Here is a 16,558-nt window from a genome sequence, read left to right on the forward strand (position 1 = left end):
AATTTCATCATTTTGCATATTGCACTTAAATTTGCCTGTATCACTATGTGGTAAGGTGAGTCCCATGAAACTTTAATCAGTATGATTAAAATAAAATAGTAAAATTATAGTTTATAAAGTACAGATTTGGAAGTTATAGGAGTGTAAGATATTCATAGATAACATAGATAACATAACTTTGTGGATATTTTATTTTCTGTTTTCTCTTTTGAGACGTGGGCTTTTGGAGACTTTAAAATATTTTCTCGATTCAGGTTACTACATTTCACTTTCTATCTTGAGACATATTTGCCAAAACTTTATACTTTCATTTGCCTGCATTATTACCAGATCATTTAAAATCTAGGACAAAATGCATGGCTTTAAAAGCTAAGATCTAGCTTGTCTTAACATAATTTAATTACAGATATAACATAAATTATAAATAGTTTTCAAATGCTCTTTTTTTTCCACGAATATATGTGTAATATGTGAACTTATAACACCCAAGAACAACATTTTATAATCTGTTTTAGAAATAGTACTGTGAATTTTATTTCAAATAAATTATATATTCAGAGTATTGGGAAGATGATTCTAAGAAATCAAATTACTTTGAAACACCATTACTGTAAGTAAATTGGCTTACAAAATCTAACTGGAAAATCACAACTTGACACTTAATATATTTTCCTGAGTTTTATACCCAGTCAGGATGTTTTTGGTTCACCAGTCCAAAAGAATATTACTTGTCAGCCCCATGGGAAGCTAACAAGATGACCCTTTGCCTTGAAGCCTGTCTCTTGTAAATGTGGTGACCTCTCCCTTTCTGTACAGCTCTAGCCACTGGCCATCAGGACACATGTAAATTCTCATTCTTTATTGCTCAAAGGAAATATGACATGGACTTCATATGATAATATACTAAAGTCTAAAAAATATTAAAACAGATAAATCTATAAATTAAAGCACTACATATAATTATTGAAATTGTAGCCTACTTAAGATTTCATGTTATGTCTGGGACAAAATTACAAGTAAAATAATAGCGGCAAAAGGAATGAGGAGTTTTCAGATTATGTTACATTCTTTAAATTTCTTCACACTAGATAGATACCCAGATTAAATATAGAGTATTTTCTTCAATGGTTACGTACGAAACATTTTATACATCATATTATTATTTTCTTCTTCGTTGGATAATGACTAAAGAAACTAAGAAAGGAACTACTATTTTATGACATCCTACTAAGTGCCAGACAATGATTTCATTCTATCTTGATAAAAATCTTATTTAGGTAGGCATTATAAAACAGGCTTACTATGAAAAAAAGTAGAATCAACTGGCCACTAATATTTTCTTCTATTAATTGTTTTAGACACTCTCCATAAGTCATGCTTTTTCTTCTATTTTATAATTTACATATGAGAACTTAAAAAAATGACAAACTCATTAAAGGCAGGGATTCTCAATATAATTTCATGAGCTGTGTGAGCTCTGTTTCAATAGAAGAGAGACTCCTTGTATTCTCAAAACTGAGCTGTCTTTCTAACGTGTGTGTGTGTGTGTGTGTGCACGCGCACATACATGTACATGTGTGGGTGTGTTAGTCCCTTTTGTGCTTTTATAACAACACTACATACTGGGTAATTTATAAAGAGCATACATTTATTGTCTCATAGTTCTGGAGACTGGGAAGTTCAAGACCAATGCACTAGAATTTGGTCTAAAGAAGATCTTCTCACTCTGAACACACATAGTAGAAGGCAGAAGAGCAAGAGAGAGAACAAAGTCTGTGTCTCCACATGGCAGAAGAGCAGAAGAGACAGAATCTACTCCTGTAAGTCCATTTTATAATGTCATTAATCCATTCACAGGGGAGGGAGCCCTCATGACAGAAACACGTCCCAAAAGGCTCACTTCCTAACAGTGTCATTAGGGATTAAGTTTCCAACAGAAGAATATGAAGAAATGCATTCAGACCATAGCAGTGTGTATTATTTTCAAGTCTATATGTATGTTAGTGTATTTGTGCAGATACATGGGTGGCTATATCTCTATAGAAACAAACATAATAGTTTATTTTGTGGGGGGAACAAATTTTGGAAAATGAAGATAGTCTTACTAGACTAGGATAGTTGTGCAGGGCAAAGAACATATCTTATTTAATTTTGAAGTCATAGTGTCTGTCTATGATGACATGAAACACCAGTAAATAATGGATAGTTTTGAGTTTATCATAATGAGAAATGGGATAAGGGTAATAACACTTTATTGTGGAGAAGAGGTCAGGAAACATGTAATACTTTTTTTAAAAAGTACTGTGAAACTGTGGTTCTACAATTACTTAGTGTGAAAACAAATGGAATTATAAAACTAGTGGTTTTGGAATATTTTGGGTCTTTCACTTATATTTCTAAAGTACTATAAAACACTCAAGAAAATTCAGCATATATTATGCATATTCATTTTGTCAAAAGGCAATGCAATGTGCAAGTAAGTGCTTTTATTGTAATTCTTAACATTGTATTTTAAATCAAGAAAGATTTAAATCTTCACATTTAAATCCATAAGCTTTAGTGACATTAAAAACTCCATCTCTGCATTATCATCCTTTCATTTATTCTAACATATTTTTTATTGAGCACTTACTTTGTGCCAAGCCATGTTCAAGGTGACAGGGATGTATCAGTTAAAAAAAAAAAAAAAGGTAGACCAAAATCTGTGCCCTCAAGGACCTTACATTCTTGAAGTGAGAGATAGAAACTAAAATACAACCAATAAATAAGTGTATCAGATGATGGAGACATCATCCATGGAGATAAATAAACCATAGAAGAAATACAGGGAGTTTTGAAGGAAAGGGGGTTGAGCTTTAAGTAATCTATGTGCTTAAGCTCCACTGATAAGGTGGCATTTCTCTTGTGTCCAAAAAGAAGTGAAAGCATGGACTGTTCATGTATGAGTGACAGTGCCATGGCAGAGGGAATAGAAAAGCAGGGGCCTGGGGCCACGATAAAGTTTGGTGTATAGAGGTGAGTGAGCAGAAAGGAAAGGGGCTCTATTGGAGTTCAAGGAGGCAGCAGACAAGACACCAGATCACTTACAGGATCTTTTAGGCAAGTGCACAGATATTAGTTTTTATTCTGAATGAGGTGGAAAGCCATTGGAGGATTTGGAGCATTGGAGTGATAACATCTGACTTCCATTTTCTTAGATCACTCTGGCAGACATGATGGGAATAAACAGAGGAAAGCAAGGTAGAGAAAAGGAAAACAACAGACAGACTATAGAATAAAGAATCTAAGAGATGATGTAAATGTGGACCAGACATTGTGGCAAGGTCTAGCATTCATAGGGAATCGATTTTCCTTAAAGTTCATGGTCTTTTCTTTTCATTTTTAGATGGGAACTATGCTATAGATAGTCTTGTCTATCTTTTACTCCCCTAAAATAACTAATGTCTCTATTTTTTTCTGTTCTTCACTGATGCAGGATGCTCACATAAACCTAAAGCATGCTCAGGTCTATATATTCCTACAAGATAAAGCAATTTATATTTTATCCTGATTTACAAAAGAGGGTGTAAACTTGTACTTATGCAATACGAATATGTTTTATACCTAATTTGCAGTATAAGGGCTATAGTTAACAATGTTGTATTACACTAGAAAGTTGCTAAGACAGCAGATTTGGATGCTCTCCTTTCTCTCTGTCTCTCTCCTTCTCTCTCAAACACATATACATATGCACACACAAAAGTAACCATGTTAGGTGATGAATATGTTGATTTGCCTAACTGTGGTAATCAGTTCACTATATATACCTATATCAAAACATCATGTTGTATACTTTAAATATATACAATTATAAAAATGAGAAGAACTGTGCTTTTTCCTGGTGCATTTCAAATTTGGCTAAAGGGATAATCAAGGCTCTTTCTCACTCTTCAAGGATTGACAGAAATGCTATGGGCAGTGCAAGAAGTCAGAGCCTGAGCAGTACACCCTATAAATATATTTGCACAAAGCATTTAAATTACAACATTTGCAAAATAGTAGGTGCATTATTCCTCCTAGTTGTCTACTGACTGGAAAGCAACATTTTAGAATGGAACGTCACAGGCTTTGAAATAAAATCATGACCCAAACCCTTCTCTGCTGCTTACAATTTGTATAACCTTGGGCACAGTACTTAATTTCTCTGAGTCTCAGCTTTCCTATCTGCAAAATAGAAGTTAATGTGTAGATCAAATAAAGTAAATCTGTTAAACAAGTAGCACATTGTTGATGCCTAAGTAAAGGTAGATATTGATATTTACTTTGCAAATATTTGTATATTTAAATGACCTTTATATTGTTGTAAAAAAAAGTTTAAAAATAAAGCTTTCAATACTTAGTTGGTTTTGCAACTTTCAAAGGCATTTTGTAAAATATACAGATTACTATTCACTTGAGTATTCACAACATAGAATCACTGATTAATCACAGCATTGATTTTTTGGTGAGCTTGTAGTTTTGTAAGTCAATAACAAAAATTGAAAATCAATCTTTTACATAATTTTATTCTAGGAATAGTTGGAATTCATAGATGTCTGCATATTAGGGATATTCTAAAATCATTTCAAGTAGGAGAAATGTAATAAAATATTTGCTTCAGTTGACAAATCACTTAATTTTATCCTCTCTTGTGAGTTGGGAGAATAATGAGAAATTAATGAATAAGTAATTTAGATTACAAAAAAATCTTGGCAATAGACTGTAAGGAACTTAAGAGAAATGACATTTCACTAAGTAAATCTCTGATAGTGTGAGTGAAACAATAAATTTTACTGGTAACACTAGAGGTTATTTTGCCAGTTATGAGACCTGATCATTAATATTTATTGAACTGTGTGTATGGAATTTAAGGATATTGTCTACCAGATATAATGCATTATAAAGCCATCATTGTGGGGGTTTTTGGTAGAAAATAATTATTCAAATGAAATGCTAGTCACATTTCTGGTTTTGAATAAGAATGCCATATATATATATTTATTTACTTCATTTATATATATAGAGAGAGAGAGAGACTAGAAATTTTTTTAAAATTAATTTGTTTTAAAGAAACAAGCTATCAGTAAGCTAACTTTTCTACATTTATGTTATATTTATGAGTATCATAGAATGCTAGAATAATTTATATTATAAACTAGACTTAAAATTTCCTCTGATTTTGTAGATTCCTGCCTGTGGAAACTAAAATTGATACTTATATTCAACAGAACAAGCTTACCAGAAGATTCATTTATTGCTTTTGATATACTCTTACAGATATATATTTTTTGTTTGTGTTTTGTTTTTTAGATGGAGTTTCACTCTTGTTGCCCAGACTGGAGTGCAGTGGCACCATCTCAGCTCAGATATATATTTTGTACAAGCATTGCAAACCCAGACTATAGATTTCTGGCACTCAAAAATATGTGAAGTCATGCAAATGCTAATTGAAACCACAGAATATTTCAATAAATCAATCAGTATTGAGAATCAGCTGTGTGCTCAGCACTGTGCAGTGAACTAGATAAGGACATATCTTGGCAGAAGACACACACACACACAAAAGAAGAATTTTAAATTATAACTAACCCCACAAAAAGATATTTTAAACCCTTACTCTTATAATGTACATACAGCTTATGCAGCAATTTTTCACAATTATTTCTCTTGCTTGTCTCTCAAACTTACAAAAATGAAGTTCAGAGAGGCCTAGTTAGCAATCACACACTTCTCTAGACCTCTAGTCAGTCCTACAGCAGTCTATTTTTTTTATTATTATAGTTTAAGTTCTAGGGTACATGTGCACAAAGTGCAGGTTTGTTACATATGTATACATGTGCCATGTTGGTGTGCTGCACCCATCAACTCATCATTTACATTAGGTATATCTCCTAATGCTATCCCTGTCCCTTCACTCCACCCCATGACAGGCCCTGGTCTATGAGGTTCCCCTTCCTGTGTCCAAGTGTTCTCAAGAGAGAATTTTACAGACTATAGAGAGTTATACAATTTTAATTTTCATATGCAACATAATAACTCTTAAAGTTGCCTACTTTCTCTTATAAGATTGTCTTTCTCTGACCCAGTTCTGAGCCCCATTTTCCTCTGCTCTGGGTTGTGATCTCTAATAACTCTTTAGAGTAAAGCTATTATTCCAGTGTGAACCGATTGTTCCCTATTCAAATGATATCATGTGTGTATACATGCACATGGAGTTTGAAGGGATTCAAATTACTGTGAATAATAAAAATCAATAACTTTAAAGTGAAAAAATACAGGTGGAACATCTCTAATATGAAAATTTCAAACCCAAACAGCTCTAACATCTGGAATTTTTTGACTGATGACCTGATGACTTAAGTGAAAAATTTAGCACCTGACTTCATGTGACAGGCGGAAGTCAAAACTCAGTCAATCCTTTTTCTTCATGCTCAAAAGTACTTGAATATTATGTAAAATTATCTTCAGACTATGTGTATAAAGTCAGTGATTATGAAACTTTAATGAATTTCATGTTGAAACTTGGGTTCCATCCGCAAGATATTTCATGGTACATATGCAAATATTTCAAATCCAAAATAATCCAAAATCTGAAAACATTTATGGTCCCAAGCATTTTGGAATATGTATATTTAACCTGCAGTTTGACATTTACTTATTTTTGACAGACAGTCGTTCAACTCGTGTGACAAGTAAGAATTTATAGGCATTAAAAAGGTAAATAATTTAAGTGGAATCAACTTATAGCAGACATTGAACTCCACACATTTGCAATTTTGTATTGTTATTTTATCATTACCATGGAGGTTATGGGAATTTTAAGGTGTCAGCGACCTTTAATATAGCCCCTTTCAGTAGGATATCCCAAAAGAAAATAAAAAGGAATTTTAAGAATGTTAAGATGTAGTTGAACGGTTCTAATGATGTCAAAAGATTCAGGAAAATTACTGTACAAAAGTAGGGAATTAATCAGTAAGGAGAAATCTGCTGATGGCCTTTAATTAAGTTAATGATCTAACTAATCTAACATTTGGTCAGAACACGACCGTCCAATATAGACAGAGTTAAATTTTTAATAATAATTTAGACTGTTAGGAGGAGGCCATTAAATATTTGTCATTAAATTGTTGGACTCTATTCAGTCATGGAACAAGTATTTACTGAACACTTGCTTTAGGCATATAACCATGCACTATAAAGCAAGCTTCCACTGTCCACACAGAGCTTGCACTTTATTTACTAAGAAAAGCCATAAACAACTAAACAATAAAAATAGCTCAATGTTTTGGTAAGAAACCAATTGGTGAGGTGGAAAATGACAATGCACTGACAGTTCCCTGCTTTAAATAAAATCTTTAGAGGAGCCATCCTTGTCAACTTGAGATTAGAGCTGATCTAAAGGAGAGAAGAGATCAAAAGTAGAATAAAAGACAGAAAAGACAAAGAAAATAAAGAAATGGAATCTGAAAAATACAAGGAAATGATCAACATAAGAGCAGGAAACCTCACAAACTAGAGGAGAATGACTTGAAAGCCACTTGGGTAGCAAAGAGGATGGGATATCAAAGGAACATAAAGGTCACTGCTCATGACAGTGTGGGAGGTGAAGGAAGAGATAGTGTTAGAGAGTTTTATTTCATAGCATAGAGTTTGATTTTAATTCTATTTCCAATAGAAATTGAGTGAAGTGTTTTAAGGAGGGAATGAGTGTGTAATTTCAGATTTTAAGAATGGTGACCTATACTGGATTAGAGAAAGTCAACAGTCAAAAAAAAGAAATGAATCATCTGGAAATTTGTTTTCTTCATCCAAAACTCAATAATGTAGCCAAGAATCATTCAATGACAAGGTTCAGAAATAAGAAGCTAGAGGGTATTAATGCTTACATTCATATAGATGAGAGCTCTTCATTTATTTTAGGAAATATAGAACTGGAGTTGATATTTCATAGATATAAATTACAGCATAAGAAATTGTATATTCTCAAGTACTTTAACATATATTATCTTATCTCATAAACTGTGATAACTTTTAAAAGGGAAATAGTGATCTTCAGAAGTGAGAGTAAGTGATCTTCAGAAGTGAGAGTAAAGGTAAGACCTTGGAGATAAGAAGCAGTACATCATGGGAAAAGCAAGAAGAAGGAGAAATGCTATGTGCAATTAGTCTGGTCAGGAAAGAGATTTGTATAATGAATGAATTGAAAGGATTTTGTAGGAAGAAGTAAATTTGAAAGACAAGAGTGGCAGTCATTGTTATTTTAAATTATTAATCTAAAGATTTAAAATTATATAATTATGCACATTTTTTATTTGTGTCTTGCATTTTTAGAATTATGTTCTAGATATCCTGAAAGCACCATACCACACTAATCCCTTCTTGTACAAATTGAGGAAAGATATTCATAATCCAATATGCTTTATCCCAAGAAAGAACAAAAGATTTTAAACCTATATTGTCAATGTAGGAGTGCAACTGACTTGTGTCCCAGAAATTGTACCTGGGCAATCTCAAAAATTTGACTCTTCCACCAGTCTAGCCTCAATTCTTCTGAAGATTAACTCAATTTTATTGTCTTTTCTTCATCTAGCATTGTATCTTTAACCTACAATTTAAACTTCCTAAATGCAAAGTTTCCTAACACTAAAACATTAGTAGTCCATTTTGTCCTACGATTTAACTTGAGAGTTATACAGCTCTAAATAAAACATGATTGTAAATACTTATAAACGCTTGAAAATTAACTGAATAAAACATGTAATGTCATTTATTATCTCCTGTCTTTCTTAGACAGAGATCTACATCAAAATTACCTCAGAGAAGAATAGATTCATAAAACAAATGTGTACTGCTGAGAAATAAATAAACTGAAACTCTCCATGAGTCGAAAGTGGTATTTCTTCTAATGTTTATAAAGAAACATAAATATTTGTACATTTTTATAAACCGTGGTATGTATATTTGAGGATTCTTTCAAAACAGTTTATGTAAAAGATAATAGAATTCAACAAAGTCCAAAGATAAGAAATTGAAATAAGGAAGGGTTCAAAGAAATAACTCAAAGGGAAAGATACAAAGATAGGCATTCGATTTTGGTTAAATGAGAGAAATGTTACAAAAATCTACCAAAATCTGAAAATGATACAGATAGATCTTATTCTGAAAGCAACAAGAACTGGATTTTAATTCCAGCTCTAGAACTTACTAACTTGTGTAAACTTGAAATAATTCCAAATTCTCTTAGAGACTTTGATTTCTAATTTGTAAAACTGAAGTTACAATACTTCACAAGCTTTTGCGGAAAAATAGATTACATATACATTTTATAGTAAGGTTCAACATCTAGAAGTTACTCAGCAAATGTTGATCCATGTCTTCCTATATCCTGTCTCTAAATTGAAATTCTCCATGATAAATACATTATTATGTAATAAGTAAATTGCAAAATTCTTACATTTTGCGAGATATTATAGATAGAAAATATTACTACAGGTTAAATATTGAAGTGATTCATTGATGCCCATAAGTTGTAACTAATTGAAGTTGACATCAAGGAATAATTGTGCACCTTAACAATAAACTCTTTAATGGCAATTTTAGATTATTACATTGATTAACTAATAGTAAAGTACAGCAAGATTTATATTGTTAAAATCTTTGGTCATCATCTCTAGTCACTAGAGTAAATATTGAGAGTGAATGTGAAGAATGTTCAAAGTTGTATTTACTATTGAAGATATTACCCATTTTTAGTGTAAGCACCCCTATTTTCCTACTACATAGCCTAGGTGTAAAGGCCACCTTGTTAAGGCAGTGGACAGATGATGAAGGCTTGTACCACTGTTACTCTGCTACACTTAGAGAAGATTGGAAGATGCCACTGAGAGGTAAGATCCGTATATTCTGTTCACAGATAGCAATGAGAAGTATTTGGGTAAGGGAAAAAAAATTCCAAGTATATTATGTTAAGCCAATAACAATTCACCATTAAGTAATGAAAAATACATGTCAAAAAGTGAAGTCTAGGAAGAAAGGAGTTATTTGAACATAGAAAATTCTCATAATAAATATTTAACTCAGTGTCGAAGGTTGTCACCAAGGATCTCACTTTTTTGAATTATTGTATTTATTTAAGATCAGAATATATAAAGAATATATAACATTGGTGTTATTTGTAATTTACAGTTCAATTGCTAAAATGTCATTTCAGAGTATGTTAAATTTAAGATGTAGGCTTTTTGAAAATAAGATTTTCCTTGATGAAATACAAACAGGATTGAATTTATTTTGTTAATTCAGTTTGTACATAATAGATTTAGAGACACAACATTAAATCTAGTGAAAAACATTTGTTATTAAATTTCACACGCCATTTTTCTTTATATTATTTCCTTCACATTTAAAGAAAGTATAAAGAACATACAATCCTGTATTATTTTTTGCCTTTGTGTACTAGCAAGTAACCATCATTTCCCAAGGAAACATTGGTGGGCGGTCTCAGCTCATTCCTTCCCAAAACATTAAATAATTAATAATATCACCTACTTCACACTTTTGTCAAACCAGTTCTGGGTGTTTTATGGCACTTACGTCCTTGTGGGGAAAGATACACAAGCAAATAAATAAGTAAATAATGTCACGAGGTTGTGTGTATAAAAATGAAGGCACCAAATAAATAGAGAATGCTGAGTGGAGCTGCAACTGTTACATTAGGTAATGTGGTTAGAGAAAGCCTCTCTGATAATATGACAATCAAGAAAAAGCCTGAATAAATAGGTAGGAGGGTGGATGGGGTTTTAACAGTTACCAACAGGCCTGAGGAAAGCAATTGAAAAAACTTTAGCCATGTGTTTGGTACGTTAGAAAAACAATTTTCTAAGGTAGGAGGAAAAGTAATTAAATGAATGACTCAGTTAACTGAACTATAGTGACAGAAAATCTCAGTAGCACTTAGTCCCCTTGTTTTTTGTTTGGTTGTTGTTATTGTTTTATTTTTTCCCCTGAAATCTGATTTTCCCCAAGCCTCACAAATCAATTCAGTATTTTTTTAAACCACTATTTACCGAAGATATATTGTTGTCATCTCCTTTGTACACTAATAGTCTAGCTTTAAAATACAGATACATATTTGCTTGCATAGCCAATCTTCTATTTAATTACCTTTAAAGGATTTTTAATTTCTTATTTATTCTCTTTCATTTAACGTTATTCTACAATGTGTGTAATTTGAGGTTTTTTTTTTTTTTTTTTTTTTTTTTTTTTTTTTTGGCTTGCATTCATTCTAATTTAACTCAATGGGCTGTGCTGAAGTTCTTAGTGGTTGTTTTTTGTTTCAGCTCTTTTTAAAAAAACATATGTTTTACTCCCTCCTCTTTGAATATCAATTACACAAAGTTGTAAATTATGGAGGTTTCATTCACCACTCAATTTTTAGGGTATAGCTGTCAATTATCCTGATTTTTAAAAATCTTTTCTGTAGCTCATTACCTTTGTATCCTCTGCTATTTCTCAATATAAACTATATGCAAAATACAGACAATGGCATTATTAGGTCTTATGTACCCTTCATCCATGCTTTATTTTCTTTTTATGGACAATCTTCTTAAATTTCTAATTCTATCCACATCACACACCTACTTGTCAATATATTTTGAAGAAAATCCCAGAACTTACATCATTTTAGATACAAACATATTAATGTGCATTCAAAGAATAAGAGATCTTTTCCTTATGAGGTGAATGCCATATCATAATCAGACAAAAATTACAATAATTTCATAACATCACCAAGTATTCAATGGGTACTCAAATTTCCCTATCTAACTACATTTCTCCAGGTTTGTTTGTTCAAATTGACACTCAAATAGGATCTCTACCATACTGAGTTTTTGTTGATGCCCATATTTTAAATTCCTAAACCACTATTTTACACATGAACTGGAATGTTTGTTTTTCCTTGGGTGAGCTTTTGTCTCTTTTAGGCAGTGTTGAGTTTTCAAAATGATGTTTGGTTGCCTGCTCATCTTTGCTATGAGAATTTCTGATTGCATCTCTATCAATCAGTTGCAGATACTGATGCCAGGGATGTTTCACTGATGCATAGTCAGCTGGTCTGTGCTGGCTTCTGAATGTCAGGTCTCCACATTCCTCCTAGACTTTACATATAACCTAGAATAGCTGCTCTGCTTCTCTTACTCCCAAACTCCACCACCGGGGAGCGGGGGTGGGGACAGAGGGACAGGGTTACAAACATGCCTGTTTACTTTAGCTAGGACAAGTGGTGTAATGCAAAGGAAAAGGGCCAAATCATCTAGTGCTACTAATGCAGGCTCGCAATTGCCATACTGACTATTACAAGAAGGACCTCCCTGATTTTATTTTATCTTTAGAATCTGTGCTTGTAGCATGCTTAGGAGTGTGCCTATTTCCACAATTATATATTTGTACAAGTGTTAACATCTGACTTTCTCTGGTCGTTTTAAGCTCATCATCTTTCTACCTTTTCAATATTTCCAAAAGTTTATTTCCTGTTCATGATACACTGCAAGCAAAGCAATAGATATACATACATAAATACAAAGATACAAGTTTCATAAATAAATATATAGACAGCTAATGTTACCTCACTTTCTCATTGTACAAAAAAAGCTAAACACATACATTTCCTCTAATATCAAGGAATTCATGGTAGGATATGATGTGGGTAAGGTGGTTAATCTGACTGATAGATTCAACACATGGCCTATTTATTTCCAAACATAAATTAGGCTAAGTTGTGCTCTCTCCTTCTCTATACAGGTAGATGGATAGATATACACATATGAGTAAACCATATATCTCTCTATACCTATCTATCTGTATATACATTATACACATAAATAAATCAATGTAAACTATTTCTATCTATCTAGATGTATCTATTATATATAGTATATGAAATCTTACATGGACAAGTAGATAGATATATCTATAGGCAGATAACTATATCTAGGTAGATAGATATATTATAGTTTAGATAGATACATACAGTTTAGAAATCTATAAATAGACATCTATAGATATAAATGGATATCTATATCTACAGATTTCTATAGATATATATCTATATATATAAATAAAGATAACTGTGTGTCTGTATATCTGTATCTATATATCAATAGATATACAGTTTACATATTTATAGAGTTTTCTATAGATAACTATATATCGGTAACTCTGTATCTGTATATCTATATATACCTATCTATATATACATATATCTATCAATAAATACATATATAATCTACAATATGTTTTGGATTTATATGCAGTTTTGGATTATGAATCTTAAACTCTGTCACTCTATCTCTATCTCTTTCTCTATGTCTTTATCTATCTCTGTCTCACTCAGAGAGATAGAGACAGAAATAGAAAATTTGAAATCAAAAACTGCAAATAAATCCAAATTGTATAATAGGTCAATAATTTATCTTATTTTATGTCACTTAATTATTTCTATTATTTCGATATGCATCAATCCTTAAAATAGCTATGACCTAATGAGATGGAAATTGCTCAAGGTAGGAGATCTAGATCCTATTAACTTTGTGATTTTAGTAAGAGTATTGCTAGCTGTTCTTTAATAATGAGGTTAAAACTAAACTTTTAATATGAAGATTTCTAAGCATAGTAAAATGTTGTTATACTTTATTCTAGTTTTAATTATTAGATATCATGGAAAGAATATTAAGAATTATGCACATAATTAATTGAAATAAATTAACTTAGTGTCCTAAAAATAAACTAACAGAGAGGTATATATGTAAATGTTAAGATATATGATCATGATTTCTATAATCATGTATTTCATAAAAATAAAATTTTGAAGGCATTGAGAATATTGACATTAGAAACCAGATTGAAGAAAAAAGCCATGGTGCTAGCTGTCCACAACACACACTTTCACCAAATATCTAGAGGCCTGTCATGAAAGCAAACATTTTTTTTCTTTGCCTCATAGAGCATAGTGAAAATTTTGTGGGGGTAGTTAGAGAGGACAGACATTGAATCATTAATCATAAGTTGTTAAAAAGCAATACTGTCTACTAAAAAATAAGCAGTGCATTTCAGTTTTCATAATTATCCAAGCAGAGGCTAAACAGATGACAATTTATTCACCAGTTTACTTAATCGTAGATAGAATTCATGATTTAAGAGAATGTGTGATAAATGAGTGAGTTAGTTTTCACTAATACTCCTTCCTGCTTTAAGGTACTTTCATTTTATGTTGTTATATAATCAACAATGTTGTTACATATTTATTTTACTATTTTATTAAATTACATATAATTCATATAGTTACATATGAATTTTACTAGGCACAGGTCAGTATGAAAACAGTTTACAGAAGGTTTACATTAATTGAAAAATAACCTTTTGTCATACTTTTGTTTATTTCACCTTGCAAGCTTAGGCATTTAAAACATGATTTACCTGACAGTTGTTTCCTTCATTACAGACATCCACTAATGGCTTTATTGCCTGTCTAATGGTCATTAAATGAAAATGGCCATCTGGAATAACACAGCTGGGGTTCACTTTACCAAGATTCTTTTTAACAGTTGGATATCTACATGATGTTCATACCCACTGTTCTTTCTGAACATTAGTGCCCCATAACTGTCTTTTACAATGTAATTCATTTTCTTTCTTCATTTAACTCTGTTGAAGGAATCAAAAGGCTGAAACTGTAGTTGTACTAAGAAGGGGAGGGCAGATGATCTTGGTGAAGAGTAGAAACACCTTACGTTAGAGGTAGCATTAAGATGAGCTTCTATTGACTTGAGCTTAAAAATAAAAAACAAAAAAATATAGAATCTCAGTAGTGCCTTTCAAAGGCTCAGAATTATTGATTCAGATATAAATCCGTGTTTAAAAATGCAAGCACATATGGAGTATAACTAGTGTTACCAACTGGTATACTGTTTCCCATAATGCAAAATTTACTCTCTTGTGTTTATTTTTTTATATGCTAAAATATTGAGATTCTTCCCCCAGTGTCCTGAAGCACTCAATGTTCCTATATCTCTTTAAGGTATCTTATGTATATGAAATATGGCTCTAAAATACTAGATTTGGCCAACAACAACAACAAATCGCATCCCCCCCCTTTTTCTTTTCTTTCTTTCTTTCTTTCTTTTTTTTTTTTTTTTTTTTTTTTTTTTTTTTTTTTGAGACGGAGTTTTGCTTTTGCTCTTGTTGCCCAGGCTGGAGTGCAGTGGCGCAGTCCAGGCTCACTGCAACCTCCATCTCCCGGGTTCAAGTGATTCTCCTGCCTCAGCCTCCGAAGTAGTGGGGATTACAGGTATGCACCACCACACCTGACTAATTTTTGTATTTAGTAGAGACAAGGTTTCACCATTTTGGTCAGTCTGGTCACAAACTCATGACCTCAGATGATCCACCTGCCTCACCCTCCCAAAGTGCTGGGATTACAGGCGTGAGCCACCATGCCGGGCCCACAAAAATCAATTCTTAGAGCTGTTCAGTTCATTATGTTTAGAAGAACAGATAAATTGTATACAACAATAATATTGGCATATGTTATAGTTATTTATTTTAAATGCATTGTGTTTTTCAACATAATAGTTTATTTGAAGGATTGGTATGTTGTTAACAGATTTCTTAAATACAATCACAATTGGATTATGAACTGTCAGATTAAAAATAATATTAGTGCTTGTATTTTTCAGTGTATGTGTGTATGTATGTGTGTATGTATGTGTGTGTGTGTGTGTGTGTTATGTTTTCACTAATCGAAGAAGCTTGCCGGTATTTCTTTCTTGGTCCTTGGATACACTCCGGTTTTCTTTCTAATACTACTTCATCTATGCAGATACACTCAAACAGGTCCAGCAGCTTCCAGTCACTTCTCTCTCTTACCTTTGCTCCAGTCTCATCTTACATATTTTTTACATGCTCTCTATATACCTATAATTAAATATAACTTTCCCCCGAATGCCTTTGACTGCTTCTTTTCTCCACATTAAATACTTTTTACCACTTCCCTCGGTTCAGTTAATTCTCCTCAGTATTCAGAGCTCAGCTCAGATATCCTTTTCTCATGGAGACATTCTCTGGCCAACCCAGACTAGATAATTTTCCCTTGCTGTACACTTTCAAACCTCCCTCTGCATTTCCTTCATAACACTTTTGCAAGTGTGTACAACTGCATCTTTGTTTTTATTTAATTTCCTTTCTCTGTCATGTTCTGTAAACTCAATGCAAGCTGAATCTGCCTATTTATTTCGCTATGCGACACCTTACTCCTAACAAAATATTAAACAAAATAGGTGCCAAAATATCTGTTAAGCCATTGTGTGAATGTATAAATGAATAAAGATGTGAATACAGATACACTAGTCTAAACACGTTTTCATGGCACATACCTATATGTGTTCCAAATAGATAAGAAGGAGACTCACAATTGATCATTGTCAGAAGAAAAATCTGGCAAAACTTTTACTTTCCAGATATTTAAATACCCTTTATGTTAAAATTA

Source organism: Rhinopithecus bieti, unplaced genomic scaffold (genome assembly GCF_001698545.2).
Source record: "Rhinopithecus bieti isolate Rb0 unplaced genomic scaffold, ASM169854v2 scaffold_6114, whole genome shotgun sequence".
In the NCBI taxonomy this organism is placed as follows: domain Eukaryota; kingdom Metazoa; phylum Chordata; class Mammalia; order Primates; family Cercopithecidae; genus Rhinopithecus; species Rhinopithecus bieti.